We start from the raw sequence: 24,464 nt of genomic DNA on the forward strand, positions 1-24,464 counted from the left end.
CCAAAATTAAAATCATAAGGAGTGTTTATGAACTAAAAAAGTGATTAAGTGAAACTATCAGATAGAAAGGTTGGTGAGTTATTAAAATATTCCAATAAACTTAAATCCAGAGCCACTGGCAATATTTAAGACATTAGGTAGGTCAAAACAGGGAGCTCTCTGTGATTACTTCAGTGTCATTTTGGCAAATTGTGGGAAAGCTGTACTGAAATCTAAATGCTAAGCATGATGAATGAACTGTCTGGATGCAGATATAATCTTTGGACTCTCAGTCAGCTAATTTACTGAGTACAATCACCCAAACTGAAATTCCAAGTGATAAACAGCTCTGAGAGGTGGAATCATAGTTTTTATTAGTTTCTTAAAATAAAACCTGCCTGTTGGTGAACTGTACCCAGATTTCAGAGAAGCACCTCTTTCCTCTCACCTTGGGAGGGTGCCTAGGTGTGCCTACCCATATATGCACTCAACTGTCAGAAATGATATTCCTAACATCCAAGTTCGCTCTGGATATGCACTTGTGGTTTTATTCAAATCTCCATTGCCATGGACTGAATGTTTGTATCCTCCGCAAACTCTTATATTGAAGTCCTAATCTCCACTGTGAAAATATTTGGAGGTGGAGTCTCTGGGAGGTAATTGAGATCTGAGTGTGGAGCCCTTGTTAATGGGATTAATGCCTTTATGATCTCTGTCTGTGCCATATGAGGATACAGCAACAAGGCATTGGTCTGCAAATCAGAAAGAGGGCCCTCACAGGGAACCAAATCAGCTGGCAACTTGAGCTTGGACTTCCCAGCCTCCAGAACTGTGAGAAGTAAATTTCTGTTGTTTAAGCCACCCAGTCTAACATATTTTGTTATAGCAGCCTGGACAGACTAAGACATCCATGGAAAGATCTGGGATGAATATATTTAAAGGCTTCAGGTGGAATCAAGGATGGGATTTGAGCTCTTCATGCCTTGGGGAAATGCGTGTGAATTTGTGTTCCTGTGATGTGATTTCTGCTGCTCCAGATGATAAGGGTCAGGGAAGAGGTGCGATGACAGACACCTGTGTTCTGCCTGTGCACCAGCCTCTCATTGCTCACACCTTTATCCCTATGTAGACTTTAGCCAGATTAAAATAGTTGCCATCTTATGCCATAAACCAACAAAAATGAATTTCTAATTCTCTTTGTAGCATTTTAACATTAATCATTTACATTCACAATAAACCTGTCCAAGTTATTTACTGATAAAAACAATTGGCTATTTAAATGTTGGGTTGCTAGATAAAATACAGGATTCCTATTGGAACATACTTATACTAAAAACATTAATTGTTGTTTTTATGAAATTCAAATTTAACTGGGAATCTTATATTTTTCTTTGCTGAGTCTAGAAGCCCTATTTAATATGATTTTCAAAGACTCCTACTCTCTTGGCTTGATATTGAAACTGCAAAGGCCATAATCAATTCTTTTGAAATAAAAATATCATCCAAACCTTATCACTAGTTATGAATGTATTTTAAGTAATTAAATTTCCATCAGATCCACATGTAGAAATGAGGGATGGCAGGAGCACAGGTCATTTGAACATGAAGCTTTTATGCTGCAGTGGAGAAAATCAAGCCCTGAAAGCCAAGGACGTACATTTCAGCATGAGGTTTGCCAAATAAACAGACTCAAAATAACTTGGCTCTTTAGCTGTTGTGTTTGGGTGTGTGTATATGTGGGTTCCTGTGAGGGTGTGAAGTATGTTTATATGTGTGTAAGGTGGGGGTAATGGTTAGAAGCCCAGCTTTTGGGTGTAGAGTTAAAGGCTATTTTGGTCGCTCTCTGGGTTGGAGACGTCAAAAAACAAAGGCCTCAGATAAATAGTTCAAACCAAAGTAGATGAACTGGGCTCTAGCTGAAGCCCAAAGTGAGACAAGCCAGTAATGATGAAGATGGGCTTGATGTGGGCAGCCAGGAGCCCCACCAGCAGACAGAGGAAGGCCCAGTAGAAGATGAGAAAGGTGTGAAGGACAAATGCAGCTGAAAGGCTATTTTAAATCTTGCCACAAATACATAGTGTACATGTACACACATATACACTAATCATAAACATCAAGGGGTCACCTACTTTATGTTTAAAAATCCAAAAAGAAAGATTCCACTATCTCCTTTTGATCTTCAAGTCATATGATCAACAAGTTTTTAATTACACATCTAACAAGTCTATTCTTATTTATCATAACAAAGTAATTATCTTACTTTTTGGCATATTATGGAGATAGAACATAGGTGTTTATTATTCATTCATTCAACAAATAGGTATGGATAGCCTACTACGTGCCAGACATGGTTTGAGGTGTTGGGATATATCAGTGAACAAAACAAAAGATTTTGGTTCCAAGGAGCTTACTGTCTTGTACAGGACAATAGAAAATAAACAAAATAAACAAAGGGCCCTGGCTGGTGTAGCTCAGTGGATTGTGTGCTGGCCTGTGAACCTAAGGGTCGCTGGTTCGATTCCCAGTCAGGGCACATGCCTGGGCTGCAGGCCATGTCCCCAGTAGGGGGTACGCGAGAGGAATCACACATTGTTTCTCTCCCTACCTTCCCTTCTCTAAAAATAAATAAATAAAATCTTTAATTAAAAAATAAAGGAAAATATATAGTATAACATATGCTGATAAGTGCTATTGAAGTAAAATGAAGCAGGAAAGTGGCTGGGACTGCTAGGGTTATAATTTTAGATAGAGTGGTCCCTGAGAATATAGTATTTGAGCAAGACCAGAAGGAGGTGAGAGAGTTTAGCCATGCAGCAAATGCAAATGAGAAAGCTAAAGAAGGGTGTCGTTCTTGTTCCAGGAACAGCTAGCTGGGAGAGCAACATGGCTATAATGGAGCGCTATACAATCAATCAAGTGTGAGAGTAACTGAAGATATGTTCAAACACACCAACCCTCAAAGAATTCCTCCCAGACACCCTTTCTTAGAATTTGTTTACCTACAATACTGGGGGAAACCAGGAAATAGGAAGAAATGGGATACTGATAATAAGTTAGGGTAACATTCAGGAAGATGGCAAAGGGCTATCTTAGGGAGATAGGTAACCCAGGTATAAAAGGCAATGAATTAAAATTAGATTAGTCTCAAGAGACAAGCCCTTGGCCATTGTACCAAATTTTTAACTTGACAAAGCTGCTGATGGGTGTGCTACACAGAACAAGAGAGTAAGCTCAGACAGAGAAGGCCTGAGATCTAGGGATCAGGGACTTCAACTCAGGAGAATGGCCAAGAAAATTCTAGGGATGATAGAAAAGGGAAGTCTCAGGTGACAGTTGTCCAAACCCCCTAAAGATTAGTAGTGCAGAGAGGGAAAGAGCAGGAGGGTCTGAAAATTGGAAGTGATATGTTACCTGATATGAAAAATTATACTGGAAATTTTAATGGAAAATTTGGGAAGAATTGGTAATAAGTGCAAAGAAAACTAAGCAAATGAAAAAAATCAAAGAAAACATGAATGCCAGGAAAACGAAAAAGGAAACATGATTAGAGCAAACAGGTCATCTGTGATATTTAATGTAAACACTGAATATTGATTTAATAACAGTCATCACCATATGAGAGGGCATAGTATTTAAGTAAGAAATTTAGTCCTTATTTAAAATAATGAAAAGTCAATAAATAATATAGAAGATGGGTGACTCAAAAGACGTATATTATTGCCCTGGCTGGTGTGGCTCAGTTGGCTGGAACATCAACCCCAAAGTTAAAGGGTTGCAGGTTTGATCCCTGGTCAGGGTACATATCTGAATTACGGGTTTAATTCCTGGTGGGAATTTGTAGGGGAGGGAACCGATTGATGTCTATCTCTCTTCCCTTCCTGTGTCTCTAAAATCAATAAGCGTATTCTCTGGTGAGGATTTAAAAAAGGATATATATTATTAAAAAATGTGGGAAGAGCAAATACCAGAAGAAATAGCAAACAGGGTTAAAAGGGACTATTTTAGTAAGTGGGACTGCCTAGTGGGGAGGTGTGAGATAGCAAAATGCTGTATTTGTCAGAACACTTTAATATGATTTGACTTTCAAAAAAATTGAACTTTTTATTTTGGGACAATTTTATATTCAAACGCAATTCTAAGAAATAATAGAGAGGGGCATCAATGAAAATGGCAGAGTAAGCAACTCCAAAAGTCAAGTTATCCCTCTCATATTTGAAAGTTACAGGTAGTAAGTAGCTCTGAAGTAATGAGAAATATACAGTTGGTGGGGCAAAACAGGTTTACAGTTGTTCATATGGAAAATAATACAATAGTTAATAAATAATGATACAAGAATAAACTCTGTGTTTCACATACTCGCAACTGTAAACCTATTATTGCTCACCCTGTACTTGGTCTTTGGCTCCAGTTGCTGATACAGAGCTCCTCAATTTCTGACCCTTGGGCAGTAACTGGGAAAGCATGCAGTCAAAGCCATTCCAGGGAGAAACTGGGAGCTGTGCATTTTTGTCTGCTCTCTCTGTGCTAGGCACGTGGGAATAACCATGGGAAGTGCGTGGATGTTCATTAAAATTGCCTCTTTGCTGTGCTTCCAAGGGACTTGTGAGTGCTGACCCCCATTGGCTCTCAGAGCTGGGTGATTTGGATCCAGTCCCCCAGCTGACAGCCATAGAAGTTGGGAACCTCAATTTATAGCTGATTGATCAGAAGTACAAGTGACAGTCTGGGACTCACGACTGACATCTGCTAAGGGGACAGTCATGTAAAACTGAGGTCTTCACCAGTGAGGTCGGTACTGCCTCTAAGTAGTTAGTGTCATAGCCCAAAGGGACACTCACTTGGTGTCCAGAGAATTGGAGAATTGTGAAAAGAAATCCTACACATCTGATATCAGAAATGTTGTGAATAGAGAAATAGTTTTTCTTTCAGTAGCCAAGCCCTCAGGAGCTTTGGTACCCAGGAGCCATTGTTGAAACAATTATCTGATGACAGATTATCTGATGATTTATTTAAAAGATAAATCAAAACACAGGCCTCCAGAGTGTGCAAGCTGTGGTGGAGGAAGACCTAACTCCAGTTAAATGTGGAAATCTGTCCAAGAAGCTGAAGAGGTTGTGGGTTGCAGAACCAATTTTAAATCTATAAACCTTGACAATGGAAAAATGCTCACCTAACTGCCAAAATGTGGGGTGTGGGAAAGTGAAGATGGCTGGGTTATGAGTGTTCTGATAATTTTATCTGTCATAGCAGCACATGCCAAATGCCACCTAATGTTGATACATATGTTGTAAATGATGATGACTCCACATTAAAATTTCAGGAAATCTTTCTTATTAGCCTTTAGAGATCTCTTAAGAATGAATGTCTCATTGAAGTAAGGAAGTATTTATCTGCAAACCAACAATTTTTTGAGTGCCACTTCAGTTTCTTTTTCTTCCATTAAAAATTAAGTAAAACTAGCCCTGGCTCAGTGGATTGAGTGCCAGCCTGTGAACCAAAAGGTTACTAGTTCATTTCTGGCCAGGAAACGTGCCTGGGTTGCTGGCCAGGTCCCAGACTGGGGGCATGTGAGAGGCAACAGATTGATTTCTCTCTCCCTCTCTTTCTCCCTCCCTTCCTGTTTCTCTGAAAATAAATAAATAAAATCTTTTAAAAAATCAAATATAATCCATTTTATTAAAATAGCATTACAGAAAAATTCTGTTTATAAATTTACTTTTATTTAACCTTTTAATATGTGAGAGATATCTGGGATGATGGCTATCATTTAGTTATTTCTAAATAGCAAAATTTTAGCAACACTATTTTATTTTCCTTTTTTGTAACTTTCTCCTTCCTTTAACACTTTAAATAATGAGCATATATCATTTAGAAAATGATATATGGTATTTATTATCATAAAAAGGCTATTGTTCAGTCACTCAACATAAATATACATTTTGGGGGGCAGTTAAGTTTGAGGTTGTTGAAATCTCCAATGTTATATCTTCTGCCCCATAAAATACATAAATATGAACTATATAAGTTTACATTTATATAATATACATTATATACAAAAAGTTTGTATATAATGTATACAATTATACATTATAAAACAAAGTTTTTAATGAAATATGTTATTTTTAGATTTTTATAAACCAGGTAAAAAATAGATCCTTGGTAATCTGGAATAAATGGAACATTTCAAATGTATCTACACATTAAGTAAGAATCTTAAGCAGAGCCATCACAGAAGCAAAAATATTTTACCACTAAATCTGTATTATTAACAATAACATTAAAATAACATCTGGATTAAAACTGAAACTGGTAAGAAATTTAATTCCTAAACCCTTAAGGACTTCATTGTACTTTGTTACTATTTTAATTAGGTGTTTCAATGAGGTTATAGCCTCAAAATCTAGTCTTAGAATTTTGGGAGGCTGGATGGAGGAGGAGATGGGAGGAGGAGATCATACCTGTTATATTCTGGGTAATGTACAGGAGATATTTAAAAAATTCTCCTTTACTTTAAGACATTTTTATAAGCATCCAAATGTACTTTTATATACATTCTGCACTTGTTACTTGATGTGAATCATTGGAGTTTTTAAAGTATATCCAATTATGTCTTCTTAAGTAAGTGAATAAAGGGGGGAATCTCAGACAGGCAGCCTAAGGCTACAAAGGGGAGTGTCCTCTTGAGGAGTGGTCATCCGTAGAATGAAACATGCATGTCTGTGTATTCTACCACGAGGTGCTCATCTCCTCAAATCATCAATCAAAGGCACATTTTTTTCCAGTCTGGTATATTACACATTTCCTTCACTAAACAAAAATGTTGACTCTATGAAATCTTGTTAGACTTAAACGCTGCCTCATATAATATAAAAAATACAGAGCTCAGAGCTGCATCCCCCTGATTACTTTCTCTTCATTGTGAGCAATATCATCTCTAACAGCTTTCAATTTAAAATCAGCCCTATATAAGGAAATTGTGAGTATGCGTTTGGAAAAAGAGCCCATCTGTTTTTACCTGGTTTGTTGGTATCTGTAATAAAATTTGTTATTGCCTTCTCTGAAGAAATGAACAGTTTGGGACTGGCGAAGTAATTGTGACACGAATTTGACGTGCAATGATGTTGTACCTTTTAATATCCTGGCCGTACTTCAATTCTGAATGGCCTCTGAGTTATTTATTCCAAGATTATTGAAAAGGTTGTGTTTTTCTAGCTTTGACTGGCAAAGTGAAATAATAAGTATATTTTTTTCTTTATTAATGATTTTGTATGTATCTAAGGAAATAATAAAGATTAATATTACATAAAATATGAATTTGGGGTTGTGGAAGGCACACAAAATATTCTAACATGGTCATCAATGATCCTCACTTCTTATCATTTCCATCCCTGCATAGCCTCCTCCCACACTGCACGGGGCTGTTTCCCATAGAAGGCTATGGAATAGATGATGTGTGATTTGAGACTAGGTCATAAAGACATTACTTCTTTCACCGCTCTCTCTTAAATCAATTGTTCTGAAGGGAATCAGCAGCCATGAGGTGTTGAGGCTGTGAGGACACTCAAGCAGCCATGTTGAGAGGCTCCTATGAGGAGCACTGAGGCCTTTTTTAGCCAATTTGCCAGATATGTGAGTAGGTCAGCCACCATCAAGGACTGTGGTCTTGGCTGACATCTTGACTGCAACCTTAGGAGAGACTCTGAGCCCGAACCACCCAGCTAAGTCATTCCTAGTTTTCTAACCTACAGAAAGTGGGAGAGATAATGAATGCTTATTTTTGCTTCCAGCCACCAAGTCATAGGGTCATTTTATATGTAGCAGTAGGTCACCAGTACATATAAAAACCCTTAAAAACCTGGCATGGCAGTATTGTTTAGGTCTGCCAGTCTCTGATTTGGGCTTTAATCAGAAGAACACAAAGAATCTAGCCCTTGTTTTCAGGGAACTTTCACTTTTCAGGCATTAACTATATAATCATAAATTCTAAGCCAAGTGCTATGAAACAGACACCCAGAGTGCTTTGGGAAGCATAAAAGGGAGACCCAATCCTCATTAGCTGGTGGATCTGTGTTTGCGAAATGAGGCTGGTAAGATCTGACCTTCTGGCTTTATGGATGTAGTGAGGAGCAAAGTCAAACATGATATAAGAAGGCAAAATTCAGCAAGTGCAATTCTTTGAATCACAAGCTGTGGTCATTTGTACAAACCCAACTAGTGTACATTGGAGTTGCCAGTCTGGTTTCAGGAGAGAGTCTCTTTAGAGAACATCATTAGGCAGTTTTGATTATGAACTGCTAAGATCAAAGCAAATATTAATTTTTAAAATAATGCAAATATTTCAATATAAATTTAGAAAATTGTTTACTTCACAAAAGTTTTCTTAAGAATATCATGAAAACACTGAAGGATTTTCTCAATTGTAATAAATTGTCAACAGTTTAGATGAGAATAAAGTTGATTTAAAAGTCGAACAAGCAAAGAAAGGGTGACGAGAAACTTGGTTTTGTGCAGGGTTGTTTATCTGCCAGTAAATTAAAGAAATGCTCTATGGATAAGAATTATAAAGGAATGCTGGAGAACTCTGCATAGAGTACTCAGCACACGCCAAATAAGGACTCATGTTTGGTCTGTGAACGAGAAGTGGACAATTGTGTTAGTTAAAAGTGGACAGTCAGTGGTGTGTGTCAAGCTCTGGGATCGGAGAGAGAAGATGTATTTTATCTTTATGTTTTTTAAAGATTTTGTTTATTTTTAGAGAGAGGGGAAGGGACAGTGAAAGAGAGGAAGAGAATCATCAATGTGTAGTTGCCTCTTGAGCAACCCAGGCACGTGTCCTGACTGGGAATCGAACCAGTGAACCTTTGTTTTGCAGGCCAGCCCTTAATCCACTGAGCCACACCAGCCAGGAAGATGTGCTTTAAAACAGGGCTCTCGTGTCGTGTTGTCCCACCCATATCTGAAATAAAATAAGTTCTGTTCAGAGTTTTCAACATGTCTCTGATATCTTACAAAAGATAATGTGGTATAGTTTGTGTTGGAAAAAATTGTGAAAGAATGTGAAATGGGTTTAAAAGATAACTGGGTATCTGTTCTAGGGTATACTGAGCATCAGCTAGCAGAACTTTGGGGATTATGTAATTTTAGGAAGTTCTGAGGTTTTTTTTTTTTGTCTTTGGGCTATTTTATAACCCCATAAACTATAGAAAATGAATGGTAATGCAAACAATTCTAGTCCATAGAGATGGAAGCAATTTTTTCTGATGAAGATGTCTGATTTCCCTCCTATGAAAGACATAATTCTAAACATATTTTACTACTGGGTGACTTTGACCAGTTTTGTATTAATTTGCAAATTTGTGTCAGCATTTTTGATTGCCTATGTGAGAAGATGATAATAAGTATTTTAGACTGTGTGTGTCGTAGGGTCTCCATTGCAACTACTTAACTGCACTGTTGTGGCTCTAAAGTGACCATGGCAGGGCTAAGCTCCACCAGAACTTTATTAATAGGTGATGAAGTTGAATTTTATATAGTGTTCACAATTCACAAAATATTATATATTTTTGATTTTTTCAACCACTTAGAGATACAGAAATCATACGTCACTTGTGGGCTGTAGAGAAACAAGCAGTGGACTGGATTTGGCCCATGGGCTGTGGTTTGCTGACTGCTGGCTTATATTTGGTTTGTCTTAGGATTCTCCTTTTACCAATTGTACCTTCATACTGATTCCCTCATTAACTAATGAGGTAAATAAAATCCTCACATGTGTTCATTTTATATTTGAATGAGAACCAAGATTTTACTCTTTTAAAAAAACTATTCGAGAACCAAGATGGCGGCGTAGGTAGACACACTGCGCCTCCTCGCACAACCAGAACTGACAGAGAATCGAACAGCAAAGGGGACCAACACCAAGAAAATAGAAAATGGCCATTCATCCAGACTGGTAGGAGGGGCGGAGACGGGCACCGGGTTGGAGAGGACTCGCGTGGCTGTGGCGGGACTGAGACTGGCGGAGTGTGGGACAAATGGCGCAGGCAGTCCGAGCACTAGCAGACCCTGCAGCCCCACATCTGCACAGATAAACCGAGAGGGCCGGACTCAGAGTGGCGGAGAGCGGGGCAGGCAGAGCGGCGGGTAGCACCCCGCGGCACCAAATTCGCCCACAGATAAACCTGACCAACGGCGGGCAACGAAGCAGACAGACCGTGCAACCCAGGGCTCCAGCTCCGGGAAATAAAGCCTCAAACCTCTGATTGAAAGCGCCCCTGGGGGTTGGGGCAGCAGCAGGAGAGACTCCCAGCCTCACAGAAGAGGTTGTTGGAGACCCACAGCGGCCTAGAGTGTGCACAGGCCCACTTACTTGGGAATCAGCACCAAAGTGGCCCAGTTTGATTGTGGGTAGCGGAGTGAAGGATTGAAATCCGGAGGAGAGTGAGGCGGGCGCCATTGCTCCCACTCGGCCCCTCCCCCTCGTACAGCATCACAGCTCAGCGACCAGCGTTATCCCGCCCTGGTGAACACCTAAGGCTCCGCCCCTTAAAGTAACAGACACGCCAAGACCAAAAAAAAAAAAAAAAAAAAAAAAAAAATGGCCCAAATGACAGAACACTTCAAAGCTCCAGAAAAAGTACAACTAAGCGAGGAAGAGATAGCCAACCTATCGGATGCACAGTTCAAAGCACTGGTTATCAATATGCTCACAGACTTGGTTGAATCTATTCGAAAAACAGATGAAAAAATGAAGCCTATGGTAAGAGAAACAAAGGAAAATGTACAGGGAACCAATAGTGATGAGAAGGAAACTGGGACTCAAATCAATGGTGTGGACCAGAAGGAAGAAACAAACATCCAAACAGAAAAGAATGAAGAAACAAGAACTTGGAAAAATGAGGAGAGGCTTAGGAACCTCCCGGACGCCTTGAAACGTTCCCACATCCGAATTATAGGGGTGCCAGAAGGAGAAGAGGAAGAACAAAAAATTGAAAACTTATTTGAACAAATAATGAAGGAGAACTTCCCTAATCTGGCAAAGGAAATAGACTTCCGGGAAGTCCAGGAAGCTCAGAGAGTCCCAAAGAAGCTGGACCCAAGGAGGAACACACCAAGGCACATCATAATTACATTACCCAAGATTAAACACAAGGACCTACATCCAAGATTACTGTATCCAGCAAAGCTATCACTTAGAATGGAAGGGAAGATAAAGTGCTTCTCAGATAAGGTCAAGTTAAAGAAGCTCATCATCACCAAGCCCTTATTATATGAAATGTTAAAGGGAGTTACCTAAGAAAAGAAGATCAAAAATTGGAACAGTAAAAATGACAGCAAACTCACAGTTATTAACGGCCACACATAAAACAAAAACGAGAGCAAACTAGGCAAACAACTAGAACATGAGGGTTGTCATTAAGGGAGTGGGAGGGGGAGAGAGGGGGAAAGGTACAGAGAATAAGTAGCATAGATGATAGGTGGAAAATAGACAGGGGGAGGGTAAAAATAGTGTAGGAAATGTAGAAGCCAAAGAACTTATAAGTATGACCTATGGACATGAACTATAGCGGGGGAATGTGGGAGGGAGGGGGGTGGGCAGGATGGATTGGAGTGGGGGGGGAAATGGGACAACTGGAATAGTATAATCAATAAATATATTAAAAAAAAAAACAAAAAAAACAAAAAACTATTCAACATTTACCAAATGCAGTTAATGAAATTCAACTTGGATATTTGGAGAACATGGATCAAAGACTGAGAGATTCTCTGACCCAAAGGAATATTAGAGTCCTGGGGAGCTTACAGAACTCTATCAATATCTGGGCTCCTCTGCAGAGAAGTTGAATTAGAAAATTAGACCGTCAGGACTGGGCCCTGCATTTGCAAGTTTGAAACACTTCTCCGGTGCTTCTAATGTGCAGTCGGAATTGAGAACCAGTACATTTGAAGACATGTTATATAGAAAAATGTCTCGGTATACCAAAGGCAAGTTGTTATTTTAAGATACACAACACACAGTAAGTAATGGATAGAATGCCTGTATATTAATAATGTATAATATTCCTTTCATTTAAAATATAATAGAAAGAGCCAACTACCTGAAAGAGAAGATAATAAGTAGACTTAATCAATCTCTTTTTAAAGTTTTTCTAATTGTTTGGAAATTAGTTAATGAAGATTATTGCTAAAGACTTAGGCATACATTTTATTTATTAAAACCTTACTTCAGTCTATAAGGAATTCGAGGTAGACTAATCAAGCTAATAACAACCTGTGGAGTGTTGTGATTTCCACTCTGGCTCATAGTGTTCTTAGTGTTTTTGATGGGAAGACTTAGAGAGTCTTTTTAAAGAAGGGACTCTTAATCCTCCAAATCTCAAAGTTTCGAGTGACTTTATGGTGCACTCACTAATTGTGATGGCTTAGCTAAAAAATACCAAGTACTTTTATTCCTAACTGACATTTTATACCTTGCAAAGTATTTCCATATGTTTTATCCAAAATGACTCTCAAAGGTTTTAGTAAGTATTATAAAAGGTAATTACAGTGCATACAAATCTGTAATTGATTCCCCATGCCAAACTAAAATGTTTCCCACTGAGGATTCAATCTCAGTTACTTCAGTACCCAGCAACACAAACCCTCCCTTGCCTGTCAGCTTGGCTTTCTCCCCTCAGCCTCCGTGCTGCTGTGTCTGCACCCCCTCTCCTGACCCTGCCACACTCACACGCCGTGCTGCTCATCTGCTGTGCCAGGGAGTCTTAGCCTTCAACATTGTGCATTTATTTATTTATTATTTGCTTTCTCCAACTTTCCTTTTAATGAGTCCCAGTACACACTTTCATGGCTGGCCCATTTCGTTATTGCTTTCTTTCCCCTATGCTCTTTTAAAAATTTTATATGCATATGTCTATTAACAGCCCTTTGAGAACAGCAAGGTAGACACTGTATTCCATCTACAGATGGAATCTGAGGCTGAGAAAAGTTAATAGTCCTTCCAAAAATTAACTTATGACAGACTCAGCACTAAAACTCAATTTTCTATACATATCCATTTTATTTCCACATGAAAAAAACCCCTCGCAAAAGTTGTTAATGTTTTCCTCTTTGCCAGGGCTTCATGCGTTCATTCATGTATGCATGCTTACATTCATTCAACAAAATTACCAAATTTCTACCATCTGCCAGCTGCTTGTAAGGCACTGGGGCAATAGTAAATGAACAAGATAAATACATTTCCTGGTGTTAATAAGTAGCTGAAAATATGGCAATGGCTCCAATTTATGGAGTACCTCACACGTATGTTATCATACCTAATGGTCACATCCAAAATTATGAGGTCACCTTGTAATTACTGAGCACCTTTGTCTATGCAGACGAAGAAACTGAGCCATAGAAAGATTAATAAATTCTTAGCATAGTGTCAGTGATTAAGTACTTCATAAGGCTGTATACTTAATGTGGCGATATACCCATGGTCTCAAAGAACAACAGGCAGCTTAGCAAGGTGCTGCATCTAACATACGTTGGAAGGAGTTGGAAGGCAAAGAGATAAGGGGTGGAAACGTCCTGGAAAGTGGCACTGTGGAGCCTTTCTGAACCAGGTGCTGCTTGGAGCACAGAACCATGGCCCTGCCAATCAGGGGCACACCAGCTTACTAACGTGATATAAAACAAAAAGGTCAGCTTCGTACTTTTCAGGAATGAACCTCTAAACACTTAAATCCTAATTTCCAGGTGATCTAACTGGCTTCAAGTGCTGGGACTGGGAGCCCTGCTAATAAGGACCTCCCTCTCCCTTTCACTTAGGGAGACTCCAGGAGCTGTGATGTGAGCAATCTCCACGCAAGGAGCCCAGAGAAACCTCTTTATGATGAAAACAGACTGTAGAAATTTTGAGTAAAAGAAAATTACATCAAGTACATTTTAACAGTTGTGGGTCTGTTTGTATTCCCCATAAAACCTCACAATGAATGAGCAGTTGCATTTATTAGCGATAAACTTTTTCTCTGAAGAGGAGTTAGTTCATCCTGTTTAAACCTCGGGTCTCTGGGAGGCTAGTGTTGAAATCAATGAACCAAGTGTAAGTTGAAAGACTGACGAATCAAGGTACTTGTGTGGAATCAGAAATGGAAATCCGGCTTAGCTACACAGGTTCTAACAGGAAGAGGAGGTCTCGCAAACTTGCCTCACGTGTTTCAAGAAAGAGAGTTTCAGACACAGTGATACACTTCTGGAAGGTAAACTTTAAAAAAAAATGTACCACAAGAAGATCAAATTTGAAGGAGAACTCAGGCTCATGAATACTAAAAGAAAAAAATATGTTAGATATGTTTAAAAGGTTAACTCATCCTGATTTTATGTTATATATCAAACCTTGTGAAACATTTTCCCAGAGAATTTTAAACATTAGTAGCAAGGTTACCAGGAAAAGAAAATATACAGGGTGGGGAAAAAGTAGGTTTAGAGTTGTGAGTATGTGAAACACAGAATTTATTCTTGTATTATTATTTGTTAGTAGTTGTATTATTTTCCAGATGAACAACTGTAAACCTATTTTTGCCCCACCCTGTATGCCAAGGTACAAAAGTGGAAGAGAGCAAGACACCCATAAGATAGGGGGAAAAACAACACGACCTGGACAATGGCTGGATGTGAGTGGCATGAGTGGAAAGGGTCTTGGGTGACATAGGTTCTTTTTCAGCTTGGGGACACTTTCATTGATGATGGTTGTCTTCGTTTGTGACAGGGAATACCGGGGGAGAAGCCTCAGTGTTTCTCATTTATAAATTGGAAAATGGAGAGAGGAATAGCTATCCTGTGCATCCTTGGCATGGTGTGGAGATAAGTTAATTAAATAAAAAGGCATGAAAGAACTTTGAAAATGTTAAAGCCCAAATGTAAGTTATAGTTGCCTCTCACTACTGTGGAGCAGTGGTTTTCTAAGTGTGCGGAGCCCCCCCCCCCCAGCAGCATTAGAATCCCCTGGGATTGGTTAGAAATGTAAATTTGTCCAACCCCAGGGGCAAGGGCCCAGCCATCTGTGCTTTAACAAGCCCTCCAGGGATACTGATTCATGGAAAAGTTTAAGAACACTGGTAGAGGATAGGTTCTACAATTTGTTACGGGAAAATATACAGTGACTGCAGCACACAGTGATGCGGCTGAGCCTAATCTGCCTCTAAAGAGTATGTAAAGCAACATATTCTTCTGCTCTCAATCCTCCTACTTCCTACTTTACCCACAGGTGCCACTTTCTTATAGTTTGCTGGTAAAGACTTAGGTCAAGAAGAGCTATGAGAACATTTATGTTTAATACCAAAATCTGTTGAAAGAGGAGCTCTTATTTTTTAAAAAAATATATTTTATTGATTATGCTATTACGGTTGTCCCAATTTTTCCCTGTTTGCCTCCCTCTGCTTAGTACCCACCTCCCCTCCAGCAATGCCCCTCCCCCGGCCCCAGTTCATGTTCATGGTTCATGCATATATGTTCTATGGCTTCTCCATTTCCTATACTATTCTCGACATCCCCCTATTTTGTACTTATCAATTATGTTTCTTGCTCCTTCTAGCTTTTCCCCATTCTCCCCCTCCTCCCTCCCAGTTGATAACCCTCCAAGTGAACTCCATATGTATGATTCTGTTCCTGTTCTGGTTGTCTGCTTAATTTGTTTTTGTTTTTTAGATTCAATTGTTGATAGTTGTGAGTTTGTTGTCATTTTAACATTCATAGTTTTGATCTTCTTTTTCTTAAATAAGTCCCTTGAACATTTCATGTAATAATGACTTGGTGGTGATGAACTCCTTTAGATTGACCTTATCTGGGAAGCACTTTTTCTGTCCTTCCATTCTAAATGACAGCTTTGATGGATAGAGTCATCTAGGTTTTAGGTCCTTGCTTTTTATCACTTTGAATACTTCTTGCCAGTCCCTTCTTGCCTGCAAAGTTTCTTTTGAGAAATCAGCTGAGAGTCTTATGAGAACCCCTTTGTAGGTAACTCTCTCCTTTTCTCTTGTTGCTTTTAAGAATCTCTTTTTATTTTAACCTTTGGCATTTTAATTATGATGTGTCTTGGTGTTGCCCTCATTGGGTCCAACTTGTTTGGGACTCTCTGTGGTTCCTGGAACTGTTTATCTATTTCCTTCACCAAATTAGGGAAGTTTTCTTTCATTATTTTTTTCAAATAAGTTTTCAGTAAGTTTTGCTCTACCTCTTCTCTTTCTGGCACCTGTATGATTTGGACATTGGTATTTTTAAAGTTGTCCTAGAGGTTCCTAAGCCTATACATTTTTTAAAAATTCTTTTTTTCTTCCAGCTGTTCTGATAGAATGCTTTTTTCCTTTTTTGCATTCCAAATCATTGATTTGATTCTTGGCTTCCTCCTCTCCACTGTTGGTTCCCTGTAGATTTTTCTTTATTCCACTTAGTGTAACCTTCATTTCTTCCCTTATGTTTCTGCTGTACTCGATGAGTTTTGAGCATCCTGATACCAGAGTTTTGAACTCTGCATTTTATAGGTTGGTTATCTCTCCATTTCATTTAGTTCTTTCTTCTGGGGTTTTGTTCTATTCTTTCATTTGGGCCATATTTCTTTGTTTCTTCCTTTTGGCAGCCTCTCTGTGTTTATTTCTGCATTTTACGTAGAGCTGCCTTGACTCCCAGTAAAAGGCACTTGTAAGTTGTGTGGGGTGGAGCATTAGGTAATTGCCAAGGCGGGGCAATCTGCTTCACTGGTTTGTGGCTCTGTGTGGAGGGAGGGACAATGCCACTGCCTGGCTTCTAGAGGTTTGCCCAGGACTTGCCATGTTTCTGGTCACTTCGCCCACTTCTCATATGCAACTGGTGCCCTTCTGACTGTGTGCCCTGGTGATGAATCCCAGAGGGGGTAGGTTCGCATACATTCCAAGTCCATGCAGGACCTTTAAATAAAGTCTCTTGAAAGTCCGGCAGTTTCTTCTGCCACCCCAACCCCTACTGTTTTTTACAGACAGAAGTTATGGGCTCCTTCTTTCTCTCTGCTGCATAGAATTCCATTGTGTAAATATACCATAGTTTTTTGATCCACTCATTTGCTGATGGGCACTTAGGTTGCTTCAAGTACTTGGCTATTGTAAATTGTGCTGCTATGAACATTGGGGTGCATAGGTCCTTTTGGATTGGTGTTTCAGGGTTCTAAGGAGCTTATACCCTTTGCAACAGCATGGATGGAACTGGAGAGCATTATGCTAAGTGAAATAAGCCAGACTGTGAGGGACAAATACCATATGATCTCACCTTTAACTGGGACATAATCAACAGAAAAAAAAAGCAAACAAAATATAACCAGAGACATTGAAGTTAAGAACAATCTAACAATAGCCAGGGGGGAGTGGGGAGGGGACAGTGAGGAGAGAGGATTACAGGGACTACTATAAAGGACACATGGACAAAATCAAGGGGGAGGGTTGAGGTGGGGGAGGGAGGTGGGTTCAGCTGGGGTGGGGTGGAGGGATGGGGAGAAAAGGCATATAACTGTAATTGAATAACAATAAAAATTAAAAAAAGGAAGTTATGGGGATTTACCTCCCTGGAGCTGGAACCCTGGGCGGCGTGGTCTATCCTGGGACTAGGATGGCTCCCTCCCAAGGTATCCCTCCTGATTTTTATCCACCCCACATGGATGTGGGACTACTCTTTCTGCCACTGCTGTCTCTCTGTGCCACACCTTATCTCCACACTTCTCCACCTGTCTCCATGACTCCACCCCTCCTACCCATATGGATTAATGTGCCTTCTTTAAATCCTTGGTAGTTGGACTTCTGTACAACTCAATTTTTTGATGGTTCTGGTTGTTACTTGTTTTGAGAAATAGTTTAATTGTCTCTGTGGTTGCACAAGGAGGTGAGGCATGTTTACCTACACCTCCCTCTAGACCTGAAGTCCAGGACTCTTCTTTAAAATTAATTCAAAAAATTAATTTATGCAAGCCAAGGAAATTCAACTTTAGGCAGTAGCTTTGAATTCTCAAGAGTAGGAAATCCATGATGTGGGTACATTGAAGTTCCTTTTGAAACATTCTTCCTTTTGACATTTAAAATGCCTTTTATATCAATGAATGTCATTTTGGAAAAAAATTACATTTTCTGCTGTGTATCTATAGAACTTGTTAAAAAAGCAAATACATGTTAAAATGCATATTTGAATTTTCCAGGATGTTGTCACTTCAAGCTGGTTAACGTCTTGCTTTGCTTACTTTTTAATGGAATATAAATCCCACATAGGAAGAGAACCAGTATGATAGCTTTTAGTAGTTTTTGTCAAGTTATGGTTGCAAGAGATATTTGTATTTCAGCCACTTAAAAACAACCACTCCCTGCCTCAAAGCATGCTAAGAGTTGGTTCTGAAAATAAATAACTTGAGGATATTCTTTGAGTACATCATATTCTATTACTATCAGAGGGAATGTGCAAAGAAGGGAAGAATGCAAGAGACTGGTTCTAAATTTCTGTTTTTAAATGATAGTTTAGAAGCATGAACTTTTTTGAGGATACTTTAATAGTTCCAGTTGGAAATATTTCAAACTCAAATTTCCAAGCAGTACTCATTCCCAAGAGATCTGCAAAAAGCACCTGAACTGCCTTTAGTGCTTTAGATGCATGGCTAATTTCAAGCCCTAGGTGTTGACAATTTTACCTAAAATATGATATTTCATTTGCTTTAATTTTACATAACATTCTGAAAAATTTGCAATATTTATTAAGAATAATGAACTATATTTAAATAAATTGTGCATACTTATATGTTAACATTACGTCATTAAAAATTCAACTCCATAGGACATTGTAGGTGGTGGGGGAGGGAAGATTTAAAGCATCTTGCAAAGGCTGAATGCATAGGGAATGTTCACGTTAAGAAGAAAATCTGAATACTTTAGGCAAATTTTATTGTTTACTATCTGAATACAGAAAATGTATTCAAACTCTCGTTACCTCCCATGAAGAATGTCTGAATCATTGTTATCTTTTTGAGCAAATCATCTTTTTCAGTTTTAGTTTAACATTTTAACCATGGTGAGAAGATAAAGTATTACACATATGAAGTTCATATTTTGCATCTATGACCCTGCATCAACCACCAAAAGAAAGGCTGGGAATGTCCCCATATTTAAAATCCAGGACAACATCATTATCATTAACATCCATCCATCTTCCATCACTCAGTCACTCATCCCTCCATCCATTTATCTGTCTGTCATCTAGAGAGTGTCCCTGGGACAGAGGAAAACAAGATTAAGGTAGGAGTTAATATAAAAAAATAGAGAGTGAGATTGCTTCAATTCAAGGGCAACTAAAATGGATAACTACATCAAGAAGATGTCAGCACTAAATGGGAACTCTTCCAGGTGATCATGCTGTTTATTACTTTATTGATACTGATTTGTGTACACAAGGAGATATTTTCCTGGGAAAACAAGCAATCCTGTAGCAACTTTAAAATGACTGAAGATATAAGGAGAGGGCCTCTTATTTTTAATTAAGTGCAAACAATAAGGGGATGGTTTTGAAGTGTGTGTTGTGGCTCTCACAATATTGGAAATGAAGTGGTTGGATAGCAGGAGCTCTTGGTTGATGCTGGCTGAGCAATATTTCATGATGTTACTACAAATGCCATATTGCTACTTGCTGATGGGACCCCTCATGAAATGGGCTCTGAGCTGAGCCTCGGCTGGGTTAAGTCCTTGCCCTTCCTTCTGCTCTGTTTTAGGGAAGTAGGGGGGTGGTGCTGACTCCTGTAGGTTTCATTTCAAAGGCCTATGTACTGTCTGGTTTCTGGCTAGGTTTGGCCAACATGAGCACTGGTGGGCAGGGGTAGAAAAAATGAGGCCTATTTCTTTTCCTCCCTGTGTGCCTCAAGTCTCTCTTCTGGCAACAATTCTCTCCCCTCTGCATCTCCAGTTCTGTCAGCTTTCTTCAAGTGAGCTGACCCTCAGATTCTGGTAACACCTTCTTTTCTTGTCTCTCTAGGCTAGTGGTGGTAGCAGCACCTGCTCTTCCTAATATCTGGGACCTCACTTTCCTGTTTGCCTTATAGGCTCCTCCTTCACTTGAGTAACACATTCCCTGCATTAAATCATCTTTCTTGTAAATAGTAGTTTGAACCATTAAAAACTGCTGATGTTCAACTGTTTTGACCTATAAAAATGGCAACCTAATGTAATGCCTGAATAGTTTCTTGTTTCTTTCTGGGTAGATTCTGACTGCTATGGGTTGACTAAGGAAAGGAAACTTCCTACCAAAAAAGGGACATTAAAATGCTGCCCCAGGTAGGGGAGATGCAATGGGCAGAGAACCCAGGGTCCCAGAATGCAGTGCTGGGATGAGTGAGGGGGCAGGGAGCAGCAGCATCACCAGGCCAACCCAGGTGATGTGCACAGGCAGCCTGAATTTTCTGGGTCGGACCAGATCAGAGACTATAGTCTTAAATAGACTGGCTGAGTCATTAGGGAAGAGAAAATAGAAAGCTGACTCCAGAACCCTACTGAAAAGGATTTATAGTTTAATAAAGGCATGGAAAAATTAATACATTTCTCATCCACAATAATGCTTGAGTGATTTACAACAAATTCTTTTGTCATATTTATAAATATTCTGTCTGTATTGTTTATGTTGTTATTGGGACTGTTTCAACTCTACCCCATTATCTGGCACCAGGCTGCTGCACAAAGCATCTAGGGCAGTTCTGCTTATAGAACATGGTTTTAGCTGGACTTAGTTCTGTTTGTGCTAAATCAATTAGATCCTGAGGCAAAAGGAAAAATATGTGCCCATGTATACACTTAAAAAAATATCCTCTTAGTATTGTGAACCAAATAACAAAAGTTAATAAAAGCATTATGGTCAAAAAGCATGAGTAGAGAGAACCAAGATGGCGGCGTAGGTAGACACACTGCGCCTCCTCGAACAACCAGAACTGACAGAGAATCGAACAGCAAGGGGGACCAACACCAAGGAAATAGAAAATAAACATTCATCCAGACTGGTAGGAGGGGCGGAGACGGGCACGGGGTGGAGAGGACTCCCGTGGCTGTGGCGGGACTGAGACTGGCGGAGTGTGGGAAAAATGGCGCAGGCAGTCCGAGCACTAGCAGACCCTGCGGCCCCACATTTGCACAGATAAACCCAGAGGGCCGGACTCAGAGTGGCGGAGAATGGGGCAGGCAGAGCAGCGGGTAGCACCCCGCGACACCACGTTCGCCCACAGATAAACCGGATGAACGGCGGGGAGCGAAGCATACTGCGCAACCCAGGGCTCCAGCTCGGGGAAATAAAGCCTCAAATCTCTGATTGAAAACGCCCCTGGGGGTTGGGGCGGCAGCAGGAGAGACTCCCAGCCTCACAGGAGAGGTCGTTGGAGAGACCCACAGGGGCCTAGAGTGTGCACAGGCCCAGTTACTCAGGAACCAGCACCAGAGTGGCCCAGTTTGATTGTGGGTATCGGAGTGAAAGATTGAAATCCGGAGGAGAGTGAGGCGGGCGCCATTGCTCCCACTCGGCCCCTCCCCCACGTACAGCGTCACAGCGCAGCCACCAGCATTACCCTGCCCCAGTGAACACCTAAGGCTCCGCCCCTTAAAGTAACAGACTCACCAAGACAAACAAACAAACAAAAAATGTCCCAAATGACAGAACACTTCAAAGCTCCAGAAAAAATACAACTAAGCGAGGAAGAGATAGCCAACTTATCGGATGCACAGTTCAAAGCACTGGTTATCAATATGCTCACAGACTTGGTTGAATCTATTCGAAAAACAGATGAAAAAATGAAGCCTATGCTAAGAGAAACAAAGGAAAATGTACAGGGAACCAATAGTGATGAGAAGGAAACTGGGACTCAAATGAATGGTCCCAGTTTGGAACCATTGGAACTTGGAAAAATGAGGAGAGGCTTAGGAACCTCCAGGACGCCTTGAAACGTTCCAACATCCAAATTATAGGGGTGCCACAAGGAGAAGAGGAAGAACAAAAAATTGAAAACTTATTTGAACAAATAATGAAGGAGAACTTCCCTAATCTGGCAAAGGAAATAAACTTCCAGGAAGTCCAGGAAGCTCAGAGAGTCCCAAAGAAGCTGGACCCAAGGAGGAACACGCCAAGGCACATCATAATTACATTACCCAAGAGTAAACGCAAGGACCTACATCCAAGATTACTGTATCCAGCAAAGCTATCACTTAGAATGGAAGGGAAGATAAAGTGCTTCTCAGATAAGGTCAAGTTAAAGAAGCTCATCATCACCAAGCCCTTATTATATGAAATGTTAAAGGGAGTTACCTAAGAAAAAGAAGATCAAAAATAGGAACAGTAAAAATGACAGCAAACTCACAGTTATTAACGGCCACACATAAAACAAAAACGAGAGCAAACTAGGCAAACAACTAGAACATGAGGGTTGTCATTAAGGGAGTGGGAGGAGGAGAGGGGGGGAAAGGCATAGAGAATAAGTAGCATAGATGATAGGTGGAAAATAGACAGGGGGAGGGTAAAAATAGGGTAGGAAATGTAGAAGCCAAAGAACTTATAAGTATGACCTATGGACATGAACTATAGGGGGGGAATGTGGGAGGGAGGGGGTGGGCAGGATGGAGTGGAGTTAGGGGGGGAATGGGACAACTGTAATAGCATAATCAATAAATATATTAAAAAAAAAAAAGCATGAGTAAGTAAGCCCCATGTTGAGTCTGTTGGTGCCACGTCAGCACTTAGAAGCCTGCCTGGAGTGGGACGCTGGGACGCGGGGGCCATGCGAACCGGGGGCTGTGGGCAGACTCGACACAACGGTTCCTGTCATGCAACAGTGCCGGGTTGGTTGTGAAACAACCAACAGCTTATCTTTATTTAAATTTTTAAATAATTGGTGATGTTTTTCCTTTCTTGCAACTGATGGTGTTTAAAAGTTAAACTTACTGGGATAACATTAGTTAATAACATATAAATTTCAGGTGTACAACTTTATATGTCATCTGTGTACTCTACCGTGTGCTCGCCACCCAGAGTCTAGTATCTTTCCATCACCTTGTATTTGACTCCTAAAGTTTTGATATTTTGTTCATTATGAATTTTTTTGCATTACTTTTGGTTCTTTTTGAAATCTTATATGTAAATGGGATTTTGATTACTGAGCTTTTTGGTTCCCCTCAAATTTTGTGCCTGTGGCTAGGGCCTCACTCACAGTGTGTGAAAGCTGGCCCTGCTTGGTACCACGTGTCCCAAGTGCACAGAGGGCGCGTTGAGATTAGGTGGACAAAGGAAGAGAACAGGCAAGCTTGTGCAGGAATTCATGAGCGGAGGGTTCTAAGGAGTTGAGAAAAATATCCCAGTGTAGACTAGAGGTCTTAACAATTATTATAATAAAGTCTGCAGAAAAATACCAGGTCCATCAAATCCTGGGCAAGTTGACTTTGAACCGGTGGTGAGGTCACTGCAAACAGAGGTCTAGATAGGAATGTGCATAAAGATGTCTTATTGAAATTATGGGGCTGACAAGAAAATTTGAAATTGGGAAAAGGGCTTTAGAGTAGGAGAATGACACTTGTAATGCAGCTTGTCCTTTTCAAGCAAAGTAGGTGTCAATACTGAGAGCTAAAAGTTACCATTATGGAATATTGCGACAACCTGCATGACATGTCAAATTGGATCTCTTTACCAGCCTGGGTTGTATAAGAGGAAGCAGAAAATGTTAGCAATGAGGAGAGAAAATGAGACTTCCCTGGGGAGAAATGAATTGAGAAATTCATTAGTTTGTGTGTGAAGGCTGCAAACTTAAAAAGAAAACCAACAAAACAAGCCTACAAACCAACAAGACTTCAGTTAATTTCATGAAAATAGAGTTTTATATCTTTTGTATATGATGAAGCATGGATTAAAGCACTCTGGAAATGAGACTTTTAATGAAGAATTAAATGTCAGAAAAATTTTCTCACAGTCATTTTCCCTGTTTCTTTCTTTCTTTTTTTTAATCCAGGCATGCAGGCACTCATAGATGACTCATGTCATGCCATGATGAATATTGAGGCAGTTAGGGCCTAGGTAATGCAGTACTAATTTCCTGTTTTTTGTTTTTTTCTTTTTTGGTTATGCTTGACTTCCTCTTTGCCTAAGAAGAAAAAACCCATTTGAGAGCTGTGTTGAGTGAAAAGGCTCAAGTGGGACAAATTACAGGCCCTTAGCAGGGCCTCCCGCAGGTCCTTCCCTTCCTGTCATCCTCCAGGAAGATGGAGGGTCTTCTTTCTCAATGTCAGTCTGACTTAGAGTCTTGAATAGATATTCTCAGTCTCATTTCCACAGACAGTCATTAAAAATACTCTGCCCCTTAGAGCAATGCAGGAATCATGAGTAAGGTTTTCAAGAAAGTTATCAAATTTCAGGTACACAGCATAGGAGCAGTGTGGCTTTGTCCAACTTAAATGATAAATCTGCCCTTTTCCTTTCCCTGAGCTAGTATGTGC

At 39.9% G+C, this 24,464-nt stretch overlaps 1 protein-coding gene across 1 annotated transcript in view; it reads right to left on the reverse strand.

Annotated features, from left to right (window-relative positions):
• Window positions 1-24,464, reverse strand: part of IMPG1 (interphotoreceptor matrix proteoglycan 1) — a 125,592-nt gene that overhangs the window by 31,001 nt on the left and 70,127 nt on the right. The window lies entirely within an intron of this gene.

The sequence above is a fragment of the Desmodus rotundus genome, chromosome 11 (assembly GCF_022682495.2).
Source record: "Desmodus rotundus isolate HL8 chromosome 11, HLdesRot8A.1, whole genome shotgun sequence".
NCBI classification, from domain to species: Eukaryota; Metazoa; Chordata; class Mammalia; order Chiroptera; family Phyllostomidae; genus Desmodus; species Desmodus rotundus.